This window comes from Rousettus aegyptiacus, unplaced genomic scaffold (assembly GCF_014176215.1).
Source record: "Rousettus aegyptiacus isolate mRouAeg1 unplaced genomic scaffold, mRouAeg1.p scaffold_m13_p_1, whole genome shotgun sequence".
Classification (NCBI taxonomy): domain Eukaryota; kingdom Metazoa; phylum Chordata; class Mammalia; order Chiroptera; family Pteropodidae; genus Rousettus; species Rousettus aegyptiacus.
Window position 1 is genome coordinate 81,879,074 of NW_023416284.1, and position 15,187 is coordinate 81,894,260.

General features: G+C 36.2%; 1 protein-coding gene across 6 annotated transcripts in view; it reads right to left on the reverse strand.

Moving 5' to 3' along the window:
- FARS2 (phenylalanyl-tRNA synthetase 2, mitochondrial) overlaps positions 1–15,187 on the reverse strand; it is a 442,133-nt gene that overhangs the window by 202,939 nt on the left and 224,007 nt on the right. The gene's annotated exons all lie outside the window — the stretch shown is intronic.

Consider the following 15,187-nt stretch of genomic DNA (forward strand, 5'->3'; position numbering starts at 1 on the left):
AAATTCCAGGATCTTTTAAGCCCTGCTTTCTATCTCTGAGATATGATTTTTCTCTAATTCTTGTTTGCCTTGATTTGAACATTTAGCCTATTATGTTCAGGTTACAAAGTCCCTAAGTGGCTTTACTAGATAGGCAGATATGTTCAAAACACACCATAGTGGACCATTAACATTCAGAAAATGTGTGTCAGGCCCTCAAGAGCTGTCAATTATAACAAAATACAGCTCTTATTCTTAGAAGAGCCATCTCAACAATACAGAGAGAGCAAGTTAGCCAAGGTGAAATGTGTATCTAGTACCACTCATTCCAAAGGTAAAATGTGTTGTTCAGATTATGGCTAGGCCACGAACTCTAACTGTTTATCTCATGTATACAGGCAGAGTAAGACAGAAACTACTGTATGAAGAAGGTAAAGGGTAATTCATAACTGCTGCAAAAGCTTATGAAAAGAGCTCTTTCAGGCACATAATTTTATTTGGACACTAAAGGATGAGTAGAGTCCTTAAGGCTAAGATGGCCTTAAGAATCCTACCCCTGATATACATGCCCTGTGTAAATTCCTCCCTTTGAGTGCAGACGGGACCTGTGAATAGAACAGGATTTCACCCCTGTGATTAGGTTACTTTGTGTAAGAGTCTATGTTAGCAAACTAGAGAGATTCTCCTACTGACTAGGAAAAGCGAGCTGACATAAGTAAGAGGGCCACATGGCTAGGACATGAGGGAGGCCTCAAGAAGCTAAGCAAGTTCCCGGAGGCCAGCAAGAAAATGGGAATCTCACTCCCACAAACATAAGGAAGAGAATTCTTCTCACAGCCTGAAAAATCTCAGAAGAGGACCTCGAGCTCCAGATGAGAACATCAGCCCTGCTGACACTTCTGTTCCAATCTGTTGAGATTCTGAGCAGGTTCGACCTGTACCTGGATTCCTGATGCAAAGAAATTGTGACATAATACATTTGTGTTGTTTTAAGCTAAGTATAAGATTAATTTGTTAACCAGAAAAGGAAAACTATATGGATCCAAAATGTGGAGAACGGTAAAGTAAATTCCAGACTGAAGGAATCTCTTTGACAGTGAAGGCGTGGAGGTGTAGCAGAGGAAGTTTAGGAGCTGGCTCGGGAAATGCAGGTGGTGCAAGGTTGGGGCAGGCAAGACACTGTGGAGAGGATCTGTTTCTGGACCTGTGCTGCCACCTTATAAATTTATCATTGATAAATATGTCAACAAGGATATGAAGACATTCATAAAAAGTGAAAGAAAAATGATCCTCTAGTAAATGAAAAATTTTCATAAGAAAAATCAAAGATAAAAATGCACTAAGTTACCATCTTTTACTTATTAGATTGGGAAAACTAAAAACATTTGATAACATAACATTTGAGAGCAAAGCCAAGGAAAAATAAACATTCTCATACATTACTGGCAGGTTGATATGTGGGTTTTTAACCTACTGACTTAAAGAGTATAATATACAGGTAGCTATCAAAGTTACAGATGCAAATGCCATACTGTTACTTTAATTACTAGAATGTATTCTACTTATGGGAAATTATGAATGTACAAGGTTATTTATTGGAGTATTGTTTATAATAGCAAAAGACTGTAAACTACTCAAATGTCCATCAATAGGAAACTGATTAAATAATTGAAACTACATTCATGCAATATTATTATTATTATAAAAGTCTGTAGCTATCTATCTGTTTTCTAAAAGCAGTAGCTGTTTTCTTTTCTTAGGAGTGGGTGGGAGAGAGCTGGATAATGGAGGACAATGGGGAGATTTTATACTATATGCCTTTTTATATAAAGAGTGACAAGAATATTTCAGAGAATGGAAATGTTCATGGCTAGATAAAGTACAGTAATTTTTTTTCTGTTTATTTTTAAGAAGTTATAAGAAGAACAAATTAATTCTTCTTTTGTCACACAGCTATCACACTTTCAGGAAAATCACATGATTTCAGTAAAAATAGATCTATATATCCCCCTTATAGCCTGAATTGGCCTCTTTCTTTCTGTAAAAGCCAATACATTTCTAAGCTTGGAAAGTCATTATCTATGAGAGTTTCAAAAAACAACTTCAAATTCCTTAATACCCTTCTTCTTGAATCTCAGTTGGGGGAGGAGTAATGCTATGTGACTTCTGAGATTATGAGAAAAAGTCACATAACACCTGGTGTTCTTCAAATGCTCATTCTCCAGACTCCCTTTCAGGATTAACCTTCCAGAACATTCTATCTTGGAAAGCAGCTGCTATACTCCGATAAGGCAGAGCTGCTATGCTATCATAATATGGAGAGGCCATGTGTAGGCACTCCAACGAAAGCCTAGGTAAACCCAGCTTTCAAGCCATCCTAGCCTTGATGGCAGACATTTGAGGGACACAGATTCAAGAACACTCCCAGCCCCAGGTCTCTGAATAACCTCACTATTTAAGTCTTCTCAGCTGAGGCTCCAGATATTGTAGATGAAAGACAAACCATCCCCACTATGCACTGTCCAAATTTGTGAACACGGAATAATAAAATGATACTTTTCTTATGTCATTAAGTTTGGAGCAGTTTATTATTCAACAAGAGATAACTAGAAAACTGGCCTTGTTAAATTATATGGGTTTTGCTTTTTATTACAAACATTTTCCTTTATGGTAAACAAAGGCTAACTAAACTGCTGCTACAACTTCATATATTCGAGATCTAAGAATGATGCAAATAAAGATTAAGAAGGGTTTTATATAAAAGAGAACAGAAAGTAAGAGCTTAAAAAAGGGTGAATCCTCTATATTATAGCACCTCATACCTGCCATAATATCAATTACATTGTAATACTAAAGACCATGTTATTAATCGCATTGTTCAACCTACAAACAAAACTGTCTTAAGCCAAAGCTACCCAATACCTCTCTTCCAAACCAACTATTGCTTTTCATCTTATTTTTCCAATGTGGTGAATGGGATCATCATCCATCGAGTTACTCAGTGATTTTTAACAGATATAGACCTTTAAGTTATATCTCAGAATTTCTCTCAAAATCATCCCTTCATTCTAGTCCTATAGTCACTACAGACCTGCTCCTTCAGCAAGTATCTCTCACCTGGAGTATTCCAAGAAACACCCAAGTAGCCACTGTCTGTATCTCTAACTAGTCCATCTGTGATAGTACTGTCAATTCTCTTTCTAAAACATGAACCAGAACACTATCACTAGTTAATGTGTGTGAGAATGGGACAATAAAAGACTCACCTCAAAGAGTCATATTTGACATTTTGTTCTTAGTTTTATTTTACATATACTTTTTTCTAAGACATAAAAAAAAAAAAGACTTAAAATTATTTCACAGATCTCCACTCACTCTAGCTGAACTTGAATACTCACAGAACCAGAAAATTAGATGTGCAAGATCTAGTTGGAAAAATGTTTCATTTTAAGTTAAATACTAGCACCTTTGGTTATCACTTGGCATCAAGGCAATCTAAAGATAAATGGAAACACAGTATTCAGCTGTAAGTTACAAATAGATTGGGAAGCAATGCTGTTTAGTGAAAAACTTAAAAAAAAATTGTAACATTACAGGCTGTTAATTTTGTCACATACAAAATTATGCACATGACACTGCTCAACAACACAATTTACATTCTTTTCAAGTGCAGATGGACCATTTGCTAACATAGACCATATTCTGAGACACAAAATAAATCTCAATATTTTAAAGAATTGAAATGTACAAGGAATGTCCTGTGTACGAAGTGAAATTAAATCATAAGTCGACAGTATAATATATCTGAAAAATCCCCCAAATATTGGGAAATTAAACAACGTACTTTTAAAGAACCTATGAATCCAAGAAGAATTCACAAGAAAAATTAGAAAATACACTGAAATGAATAAAAATGAAGATGCATCACATAAATAGGTATGGAACTCATCTTTAGCTGTGATTTCAAAAGAAATCTTTCATATTAAATGTTTATATTAGAGGAGAAAAAAGGTCTCAAATCAATGATTTAGGCTCCCGCCTTAAGAAGCTAAAAAAAGAAAAGAAAATTAAGAACAAACAAGCTAGGTAGAACGAAGGGAGAAAAGGTAGGATAAGCAATCAAATAGAAAAACAGAAAAATAATAGTAAAAAATAATAAAAACAAATTTTTTTTAAGATCATTAAAATGGATAAACTGCTAGCCAGACTAGTAAAGAAAGAAAGAGAGAGAAAATTCAAATTACCAATGTCAGGAATGAAAGATAGAACTTCACTAAAAGGTAGATCCCTAGAAACATTAGAAAGATAATAAGGGAATATTATGAATAATCTTATGCCAACTATGCAAACAACTATTCAATGACCTACACAAAACAGACAAATTCCTTAAAAGAAACAAACTACCAAAGCTCAAAGCTCATTAAAAAGAAATAGATACCGTATGTCAATTAAAGATATTTAATATGTAATAAAAAACCTTTCCACAAAGAAAACTTGAGTCCTAGATGACTTTAATAGTGAATTCTAACACAATGCCAAGAAAGAAATAATACTAATTTTACAAAACTCTTCCAGAAAGAATATAATAAAATATTATGAGGCCAGATTATCTTTGTACCACAACCAAACAAAGCTATTACAAGGAAACTTCAAATCAAAATGTCATGAGTATAACAGCCCCCCCCCCCAAAACCCTTTAACAAAATATTAACAAATTGAATGCAGTAGTATATGACAGAACACTATATCATAGCTGAATTTATCCCAGGAATGCAAGGTTAGCTTCACATTTGAAAATCAATCAACGTAATTCATTATATAAACAGATTAAAAAGAAAACACAAAGTCATCTCAATGGATGCAGAAAAGGCAACTGACAAAATTCAAGTTCCAGTCATTGCAAAAACTCAGCAATGAGGAACATAGGGAACTTCTCCAATCTGATAAAAGACATAAGAAAAAACCAAAAGCCAATCAGGATCAGGTTGAAGATAAGGATGTCCACTCTCCCTGTACCTGCTCCTGCTCCTGCTCCTGCTCCTGCTCCTGCTCCTTCCTTTTCCTATTCTTATTCACCTGAGTTCCAAGTCATTGGAAAAAAAAAAAAAGGTGAAGCAAAAGCAAAAACAAAAACAAAGAAAGATGAACACACTGGAAAGGAAAAAATAAAATTATCTTTATTTGTAGATGACATGATTGTCTATATAAAAATTCCTAAGGTAACTAACTAATATGTGAGTTCAGGAAGATCACTATACATAATAATCCATTGTATGCATGACTCAAGGGCCTCAGTCCCACCTGGCTGTCAGAAGAGACAGGCGTAGACATTCTTCTGAAGACAGGAGGAGACTGGCTCTCCCTGAGAGGATCCAGTACTCAGGCCAGAGAGGGGTCCATTCCATCAGGCACCTAAAATCCTATCAACCTTGTATGTCAGAGCTTAAAGACTAGACTTTCCTCAGAAACAGGAAGCAACTAGACTGTAGCTTCCTGCCACTGTTTACATCTTTTGACTCTTACAATCATTGTCATCAAAGAGCCTGATTGTGACAATCAATTACCACTGAGGCTTGCAAGAAAAGATATGTCATCTATTTACTGAGCTGTAAGTTTTACCTTTGAAACACTGGTTTGGTCCCATCTAAATGTGCTTCTTCTGAATTGCAGCCCTGCACTGTGCAGGAAACCCCTTGTCAGGGGTGCTGATCACTATACCACACAGCTTTCCCTGTGAGGATTCATGAAAGAAATTGAACTCAGATCTAAGAAAATGCCTAAGAAAATAGGAACACAAAAAGCTTATTTCTCTTAAACTGGATTGTTCTTCATTTTAAGGATGTCATGAGTTACATAACTGATTATAATTCATTCCTTACTTTGGTCCGATGGGAGCTTGGACCCAACCATGCAGGTCACTTCTACAACTGTGCAAGTGTTCAGCGTACATTTCTCTGTGTGACTCTTGTCCCCATTTTATTTAATCCTTATTTCTTCTTTGTCTTGATTATCTCAACTATTTATTTTATCCTCTAGTGATGCTTTTATATGGTACTTCAAATTCTTTATGGAAGGAAGTCAGCCATAAATAGCTAGACACTTAAAGATACTGTCAGCCAAGGCAAATCTAATATTCAGGTCTTCGGCACTTGTCAGCTGTATTTGTTGCTAGGTGCTCAAGGGCGGGCAGAGTTTTAGGTAGTATATTTTCCCCATTCTAACCCTAGAAGGTTCCAGTAAATCAGAGTCCCTAGAAAAGGCAATTGACTGAAGAAAAACATCCTCAATTAAACAGAATATTCAGGATGGGTAGCAACTAGGTATTCTGATTAATGTAATTCTGTACTGGATTGAGCAACCCATGCAGGGTATATTTTGTTTTTGTTGCTGTTGTTGAAAATCTTTCTAAGGTGGTCAGCCTATGTAGAGAAGCAAACTGATGTAAGATAAGCGTCCATGGATGAGGACACTTATAAAGATGAGGAGGAGGAGTAGGTGTGGGGTATGACAATAGAAAAAAAGACAGTAAGAAGTCATCAATCTGAAAGTGGAGTAACCAAGTTTATCTTAGAGCCTAAAACCATCTAATCCGTGAGTTATTCCTTCTATTGTAGATGGCTCTCCAGGCTCTGCCTCAACAACTGCAGAAAGCTATGCATGTAGCCTCTGGTTTGTACATCCAAACAGAGACCCCCTAGGCATGGGGCATCTTATGAGTGAGAACAGCTACTTTGGGCACTGGGTATGGGTTGTGATGGAAAGCAAACAGCACTGGGCAAAGACTGAAAATGGCTGCTACTGCTCACCGCTATATCTCTGAAGGTGTAGGACCTCTATGCTGTCGGTGGAAAGTACCGGGGGTTGGGGGTGGAATAGAGCTACTTCTCAAATTTCCATCCTAAAAGTCCCTAGAAAAAAAAAAAAATCACTGTGCACAAGGTCATGTCACCAAACATGAGAAAGTGCTGAGAATGGGCAGCTGTTGACTATGAAACAGGTCTACTCACAAACAAACAAATATTTGAGCTGCATCAACACAAGTGAAGCCTACACGCTTTCATATCAAGTGTGTGATGATCTTGAACCACAGGGAAAAGGTGACATCACACAATGATGTTTTTGTCAGGCAAATTAAAAAAAGTGAGGAATTGAGGGAAAATTTTTTAAATTTCAAAATGGTAGCCCATGTTTAAGTGATTATCCCTCAATTTCTAAGAAAGTGTGGTTTCTCATACTAATCCTTTCTGAAAGTTGGAAAGCATGTGGTGTTTAAAGGAAGTCAGACTTAAATTCCAGTGTCAACTCAAAGAGGCTGCTCAATGAGAAGATCACGCTATCTCCCACCTGAAGCCTGGAAAGGAGACTTACTCCTTTATGTACAATTTTTGACATAATTAACCTTTTAGAGACTATGAATAAAATCCTTGCTTCAGAATTAATTTAAAGCAGATTACATGTACAAGCCTAACCACATCAATTCCTCAGAGGTAAAATCCAATGTTTAATTCAATTCTTCCTGTGATTGGTGCTATGGATGAGAATGTAAATATTTTAGAGTATCAACAAATTGATATTCTGCTTTCCTGGTCTCCCTGTAATACCTGCTTCCTAATCTTTATCATACTAAGAAAAGGTAGAACGTATTCTTGGCTCACTTACCTAAAGGAAGGGAATTCCCAATAAACACTCACATTTATTCAGAGATATGACATGAGAATGGAGAAAGAGAAATTAAAACTAAAGATAATCAAAAATGTATAATTTCAGAGGACCTCACTAAAAGAAAACTACAGACCAATATCTCTTATAAATATAGATACAAAAATTCTCAACTAATTGCTAGCAAATCAAATTCAGGAGAATATTAAATGAATTATAGACCATGACCAAGTGTAATTTATCCCCGGAATGCAAGGGTGGTTCAAAGCATAAAAATCAATGTCATACACCACATTAATAGAATGAAGGGGCGGGGAGAACCCTTGTGATCGCTCAATTGATGCAATAAAAGTATCTGACAAAATGCAACAGCCTTTTATGATAAAAAGACTCAAGGTATCATATTCATTATGAAAACTCAACAACAAAAAACTTAGTACTTTTCGCAGTATAATAAAGGCCATGTAATGAAAAACCAACAGCTAACATCATACTCAATGGTACAAGACTGAAGCCTTTTTTCCTTAAGATCAGGAGTAAGACAAAAATATCTACTTTCATCACTTTTATTTAACATAGCACAGAAAGTTCTAGACAGAGAAATTATGCATGAAAAATAAAAGACATCAAAACTAGAAAGTAAAATTACCTCTACTGCAGATGACATGATCTTATGTATAGAAAATATTAAAGAAACCATAAAAAATGTCTTAACTGTTAAACAAATTAAGCAAAGTTGTACGATAGAAAAACATGCAAAAATCAATTACATTTCTGTACACAAACAATGAAAAATCTGAAAAGAAAATTAAGAAAACAATTCCATTTAAAATAGCATCAATAAGAATAAATTACTTCGGAATAAATGTAACCAAGAAGTCAAAAAGACTTGAAAACTGAAAACTATAACATTACAAAAAAAAAAAAAAAAAAAGGTTTTTAAACAACACCAATAAATAGAAAGATATCCATGTTCATGGGTTAGAAATCTTAATGTTAAGATGACAATGGTATCCAAAGAGATATAAATATTCAATTGACTTCCTATCAAAATCCTAACTGCATTTTTTTATAGAAATGGAAAAAAATTCACCCTAAATTTCATATTAAATTTCAAGGAACCCAAAATAGCCAAAACAATATTGAAAATGAAGAATAAAGATGGAGGACTAACACTTCCCAATTTTAAAACTTACTATAAAGCCACAGTAATCACAGTGTAGTATTAGCATAAGAATAGACAAATAGGAAAGCAGAATAGAATAGAGAACCTAGAAATAAACCCTGACAGCAATGGTCAGCTGATTCTAGACCAGGTGTACCAAGATCATTCAAAGGAGAAAGAACAGTGTCTTCCACAAATGATGTGAGGAAACCTAGATATCCACATTCAAAAGAATAAAGTTGGACCTTTATATCATACACAGAAATCAACTCGGACTACATCAAAGACTGAAATTTAAGAGTTAAAACTATAAAACTCTTAGAAGAAAACTTAGGAGAAAATCTTATGACACCCAAAGCACAGTCAACAATCAAGAAAACAGATAAATTAAACTTCATCGAAATTAAAAACTATGTATATCAAAGGCACTATCAAGAGAGCGAAAAGAGACAACACCAAATGCTTGCAAGGATGAGGGACAACAGGAACTCCCATTCATGGCTGGTGGGAATACAAAATGGTACAGCCACTCTGAAACACAGCTTGGTGGTTTCTTATAAAACTAAACATACTCTTACTTACCATATGACCCAACAATTGCATCTTGGTATATACCCAAAGGAATTGAAAACTCATGTCCACACCAAAACCTACACATACATGTGTATAGCAGCTTTATTCATTATCACCAAAACCTGGAAGCAACCAAGATGTCCTTCAGTAGGTACATGGATAAATAGAAGGTGGTATATCCAGACAATAGAATATTTTTCACTGCTAAAAAGAAATGAGCTATCAAGGTATGAAAAGACACAGAAGAAACTTAAATGTATATTACTAAATGAAAGAAGCCAATCTGAAGAGGCAATCTACTTATAATTCCAAGGATGTGACATTCGAGAAAAAGCGAAACTATGGTGACAGTAAAAAGATCAGTGGTTGCCCCGGGTTAGGATGGCAGGTCAGGGATGAACATGTAGAGCACAGAGGATTTTAGGGCAGTGAAAATACTCTATATGATGCTATAATGATGCATTCACGTCATTATACATTTGTTCAAACTCACAAAATATATAGCACCAAGAGTGAATCCTAAGGTAAAATATGGACTTTGGGTGATTATGACGTGTCAATTTAGGTTTATCAGCTGTAACAAATATACCACTCTGGTGGTGAATGTTGATAACAGGGGAATCCATACATATGTGGGGGCAGAGGTATATGCGGAATCTGTCCTTTAGTATCAATTTTGCCATGAACCTAAACCACCTTGCTAAATAGATAGACAGATAGACAGATAGACAGATAGACAGATAGACAGATAGACAGATAGATAGATAGATAGATAGATAGATAGATAGATAGATAGATATCCTGAAAAAGAGGAACAGAGACAATCCATAGAATGGGAGTAAAAATATGCAAATCATCTATCAATCAGATAAGGGTTTACTATGCAGGATATATAAAAACTCCTACAACTCAACAGACAAACAATCCAATCTAAAAATAGGCAAAAGAATAGATATTTCTCCAAAGAAGATATACAATTGGCCAACAAGCACATGAAACAACGCTTAATATCATTATTCACTAGGGAAACGCAAACCAAAACCACAATGAGATACAACTTTAAACCTACCGGGATGGCTATAATGTAAAACAAGCATACAAACAAACAAAACCAGAAAATAATTGTTGACAAAGATGTAAGGTAATTGGAACTCTTGTGCACTGTTGTTGGAAATGTAAAATGGTGCTGCTGTTATGAAAAACAATTTGGTGGTTCTTCAAAAAGTTAAACATAGAATCACTATATGACCCAGCAATTCTTCTCTCTCCATCTTGATAGACAGATATACATATATAGATATACACATATATAGATATTAATAGACACATACAGATACACGGACACACATGCATAGATCCAAAAAGAATTGAAAAAGGAATTCAAGATAATTGTACACCAATGTTCACAGCAACATTACTCAAAATAGCCAAAAAGTGGAAATAACTGATGAATGGATAAACAAATTGTGATTTATACATACAATGGAATTTTATCAGCCCTAAAAAGGAATGGAGTTCTGATATATGCTACGGCAGGGATGAACCCTGAAAAAGATATGCAAAGTGAAGGAAGCCACACACAAAAGGATACATATTGTATGATTTCATTTACATGAAATATCGAGAATAGGCAAATTCATAGAGACAGAAAGATCAGAGGTTACTGAGGGGTGAGGGGGATGGGGAGTTACTGCTTCAGGAATACAGTTTCTGTTTGAGATGATGAAAACATTTGGAAATAGTGGTGATGGTTACACAACACTGAGAATGCAATTGATGCCACTGAATTGTATATTTAAATATAGTTAAAATGGCAAATTTTATATTATATGCATTTAGCACATAAAAATAAAATTTCAGAGGGGCTAAGCATTTACAAAGTTTGAAGAAAATTTCTAAGTGTTCTTCACCTTCTAAAAAGAAAACAATAATTTTTTTCTCATTACTACATCCATCTCTGAGAACACTGAGATCTACAAATTGAGCCATTACCTAGCCAAATATGTCAGTGGACCTCAGTTTCTTCTCCCATAAAATGAAAGAATAGCAATAAAAGGGCATTTAAAGTTCCTTCCAGCTCTTAACAGTGTAAGATTTGGCGGTTTAGTAGTTAACTAAGAATCTACTCTAAATAAAGTTTCAATGAAATACAAACTACTGCAAAATAATTTTGTTTAATATTTAACAACATAACAAAAGATATCCACCAACTGCTCTCTCCTCTGTCACCTGTCCTCAGACATGCAGGTACACTCAACTTGGCACCCCTTGCTCGGACAGTAATATCCACTGGGAGTGGTCTTTTCTCCACCTGTTTCAGGTCTCTGAATATCACCTTCTCAACGAGGCCTCCCTTACCACCCATTTAACAATTGTAAACCTCTCTACCCATCTATACTTCTAAACCCCCTTACTCTGCTCTGTTTTCTTTAGAGAATATCATTGTCTAAGATACTACAAGTCTCCATATTTATTTTATTTATTGTTTATTTTCAGACTCTGCTACTAGCCTATAATTCATAATGTCAGGATCTTTGCTGGTTTTCATCACTAGCTTAGCTCGAGTGGCTAAGACTGTCTGGCATATAAGCAAGTGCTCAGATATTTGTGAGAAAATGAGTGAATGGTACGGAAGGCAAGGTTCATAGATTTTTCCCCTCGCTTTTTTAACTTACTTGTTTCACCTAAACGGGTAGTATTATGAAGAATTTCATACTTAAAATTTTATATCCATGAGAGAGTTCACATAATTATCAGTTGCTATTTTAACAGTGGTGCTATTAGAGATGGCATTTCTGAAAAGACATCTGAGAAAAAAAAAAGAGAATTGGAACAAAAAACCCCCACAAGAATATGTGACTGTTCTATTCATTCATCTGTACCTTCATCACTACTCAGAGCTTGCTCTTTGCAGTGTAACAGCAGGCGCAGGGTCACAAACTCCCGAGGCCTAGGATCTCAGCACTGCTTGTTTCAATATTCTGTCTTTTTATTTCATTTTCTCCTCTAGTTTCTAAACTCTTGAAATTTAAACAGACCCTGAACTCTGAGGTTTCCTCTCATAGCTTGTTTTGTTGCAAAGCCAAGGGTCAAATTAAAACTTTAAACAACTACATATTGAAAAAAATTTTCCATTATATTAAGTATGTTGTTCGTTCCTTGTTCATAGGGACTGATTTCTAGGAATTCTTTAACTTAAACGAACTGACACTTTACCAAAATAATTTCTACAAGCAATACTGAAACAAACTAGCATTTAACATTCATATATTATAGAACTTTACCAATTACGAAGCATTTCACCTACATTATCTAGATTTTGATTCTCACAATTATCCTGTGGGCAATGTCAGACTGGTATCATTATCTATGTTTATAAAAAAAATGTCGTTTAAGTAAGATCACACAGACAATGGGACTCAAATCCGTGTGTGTGTGTGCGCGCGCGCGCGCATGCGTTTACTTCAAGTATATATCCATCAAATGTTTCCCCAGATTCATGTTCAAACATTAACTTAGAGGGGCTCTGTTCAAAGTGTTTCAAAACAGAAAGTTCTGTGCACCTTCTACTTTGTAATTGACAATTTCCTGATCGACTTTATCATTATTCCACAAAAGCTAGTAAAATGGCTTGCATGGGTAGCTGCTCAAATATATCAGCAGACTTTTCTGAAGTGAGTATCATCACTCCAAACATGCCTTTCAAACTGGAGTTGACTAATAAACCTACAGACCTACAGAGTGAACTGATAGGGCTGGTATTTAGCAGTGGTATTGAACAAAAGCTTCCACTTCCCTTGATCATTAGCTACAATGACAGTCACACAGGAATTAAAGCCCCAGAGCATCCCAGCGACAGTGCACAACCAGATGTAGGCCTAGAAAGGTCAGCACAGCTACATAAATTCTGAATTCCTCTCGTTCCACCATTGACTTAGTCCTTGATCCCTGGCTTTCCAGCTACAATTCTTGAACCGTTTCCTCAGAGACTTGCACACTAGATGATTGACTTTTCAAGCTGCGCCCAAAGATCGATCTCCTGCCTGAAAAATTTCTCTAGTTATATATATCCTTGGCCCCGCACACTTGTCAATAAGTCCTTCACGGAATCCAAAGGCAGACCTCTTTTAAAAGAACCTTCCCATGGTATGGAGCAAACTGGGGATTAGATTCTACAAACCAGGAAAACAGAAGGTCTTAATACTCTGAGCTACGCAATCCAAAGGCAGACCTCTTTTAAAAGAACCTTCCCATGGTATGGAGCAAACTGGGGATTAGATTCTACAAACCAGGAAAACAGAAGGTCTTAATACTCTGAGCTGGACTGCATTCTAATGAACTTACAACAACAACCATAAACCCTTTAACATTCATCTTAAAAAACTCACTTTGGACCATCCCCTTTTCTTCTTGGGTCTTAGATTTCAGTTTTCTGTAGTTTAATAAAGGAGATAGCAGTTTCAAGTACATATACTAATCAACAGTACATGAAGCAATTCCCAACGGTCTTGTCCACTGAGAATCTTCCTTATAGATATCTCCAGTTTCCCTTAGGGATCTATGTCCTGTGCATTTGCATCCTTCTGCTCCTTGAGCTTTAATCTGAGTGTCATGAACAATGTTGGTTTCCAGCAGCCATTCTGCCTTCTCTGCAGTATGGACAGCGGTGTACTTACCTCAGTGGAAGGTTCCCCTATCTTCCAACAACTAATCTAAGGGAGGGCACGGCTAATGACATGTAAGAGGATATATGCTAGGATAGTCATAGGTGACAGTTTCTTCCCAGACAAAGGCACTCTTTGGAACTCTTCCCATCTTCCTTTGTGCATTAGATACTATCAAATAAGTATATGACGCCTGGAGCTGTAGCAGCCATCATGTGACCAGGAGTTAACAAGCTGGCAGATGAGAGCCACTGTGCTAAGAAGAAAGGAGTGGGTGAGTTTAAAGAGCCTGGACCTCTCAAAACCAGCCCTGCAACCCATATATTAGGATTTCTTAGTCTTTGAAATGAACTAAAAAAGCCTGTATGACTTAAATCAGTGCTCCCCAACTTTTTTGGGACCATGGACAGGTGCTTCTCTGAGAATGTAATGCCTGAATATCTGAGGTGGAGCTGAGGCAGTGATGCTAACGCTGGGGAGCAGCTGCAAATACTAATGAATCTTTGCTCGCTGGTCTGCTGCTAACCTGCTGTGTGGCCCAGTCCCTAATGGGCCACGGACCAGTACCAGTCTGTCGCCCAGAGGTTGGGGACCCTTGACTTAAACCACTGCCATCCATGCTTTCTAGTTCTTGCCACCAGATGCATAAAACCTGATATATACTAAAGAGTAGGGAGAGGAACATATAAAAGCTGTTTGTAAGACAGGCCATGTTGGAGAGACAAAGGTAATTTTAACACATAAAATCTGGTCTTTTTAAAGCCTTCTCTCGGGTCTCCAGATATATAACAAATTTAAGCTTTTATCTGGGTCTCAAGTTGCCTTCTCTAAAGTCTAACAATCATGCATCAGTGGGAAATATGTAGACCCAAGGTCTAAGTCATGATGGCAGCAGACATAGAATTCAGAATCTTAGTAAGGTTACGAATATCCTAAGCAACCAGTGAAAGTGGGTCAATAACCATATGGGAAATTCCAGAAAAACTAAACCAAAGGAAGCTACAGAGATTTATCCCCAAAGTATAGAAAGACTAATACATTACCCTGGCGCTACTGATAGAAAAATATGACTTCAACTCTTTTCAAAGCAAGAAAAATGACTCTCATAAGAAAGTCATATAACATACTTCAATTGTTTCTTCAATAA